The sequence below is a fragment of the Vombatus ursinus genome, unplaced genomic scaffold (assembly GCF_900497805.2).
Source record: "Vombatus ursinus unplaced genomic scaffold, bare-nosed wombat genome assembly UNPS02014791.1, whole genome shotgun sequence".
Classification (NCBI taxonomy): Eukaryota; Metazoa; Chordata; class Mammalia; order Diprotodontia; family Vombatidae; genus Vombatus; species Vombatus ursinus.
The window spans coordinates 44,375,075-44,376,805 of NW_020954569.1; positions in this window are offsets into that span (position 1 = coordinate 44,375,075).

Below are 1,731 nucleotides of genomic sequence, written 5' to 3' on the forward strand. Positions count from 1 at the left end.
TAAATTTATATAAACCATTAAAACCATTAAGTGAACTTTATAATGTACAAATCTTGATTGCCTATTATATTTCTAAACTTTGTGAAGGATCTCACTGAACAAGGCTCAATCCTGTGGATCTCTATGAGTATGTGAAATAAATGGTCCATCACATAGCACAATATTTGTGAGTGTGATTTAGGGGGGCCACAAGGCCTATACAGAAAATTAGTATATGTACTGTGCATATTAAATGCAAAAAAGAAATGATGAGGCAACTATAGAAAAGTTCCTAGTACTCCCAGCACCACAACCACCACCACCACCACATTTCAACCAATTTAAGGACCAAACAGCCCTGAAGGGCAGATCAAAAGCAATCCCAGCAGAAATTGCCCCTAAGAAGAAAAGTTTAAAAAGCACACAGATGGAGCAGTCAAGTTGTTCTGCCTTTGTTTGCCTATAGTCATTTGGACTTGGTGTGCTGGGCGTATGACTACAAAGGCCTAGTGATTACATCCCCCCAGGGAACTGAACAAGCGAGCATCAGGAGACAAAAGGCAATGACATCTCACCTTCACCAGGACCAACCAACTATGGAATGTGAATCCTTGAGATTAATACTCAATATAAGTGAATCCAAGGACATGTCAATGTAGGGCAGAACAGCTTCCTCTCTGGGGTATAGCTCTAGAAGATGGAAGAGAGAGATCAACGCATCTACCTTAGGGAATACTGCAATGTAATGACTCTCCTTTGCCCAGGTGCTATCAACTAAACTCTCACCACCTGCAAAAAAAGTAAAAGAAAAAATGTTCCTTAATAGTCTTGCTGATTTGTTTTTTTACATCAGTTCTGTGAAGAGACTTCAGTGGAATTTCAATTAGCATTACATTAAACATGTAAATTTATTTTGGGAGTACTTTTTTTTAATCAATTCAACAAACATTTATTAAAGACCCACTATGTGCCAAGAACTGTAGCAGGTGATAGGAAAGTGAAGAAATGTGAAAGTCTTCAAATAGCTCACAATCCAGACAGGGGAGACAATATGTAGATATAAAAAGTGTTATGGGAGTAATCAGAGAAAGCCACATCCCCACGTCCTGGAATGGAGTACTTCCTATTTGAGCTGAGTCCTGACCTCTTCTGGTGGCCCCCATCCTCTAGCCCACTGTGCTAACCTAAGGCTCCTGGTTGGTTCCCATGATCCCATTCAATGGGAACTATGTCAAAGGAAATGTCAACTGAAAAGGAAAAGCTGCCCATTCTATAGGTTTTAAAAGGAAGAAACAATTCACATACTTAATTTCTCTTCCTTTTTTTATTTTTTTGTTTTACATGATTTTTATTCTAAATATAGCTTTCCCTTGAACCCACTTGTTTGTTTCTTTAATTTTTAATTTATAGAATAAAGCAAGCATTTCCATAACATAGTACAATAAAAAAATTACACATGCAACTGTAAATCTATTATGAACAACTTGCTATTCCTTTCAAATATACAATAAAATTATCATGTAAATTTCTTTTTTCTTCCCTCCTCCCCTCCTGCCCTACAGATGACTACCATTAGACACAAATAGGTATATATATGTGTGTGTGTGTGTGTGTGTATGTATATATACACATATATGTATGTCTGGGGTTAAAAATGGAGGTCTTTCTCCCCTCTCTATACTCTACCACAGCTGTAGTATCTACACATATATGGCAATGCACACATTGTTTGCTTGGGTGAGCCTGAGACTA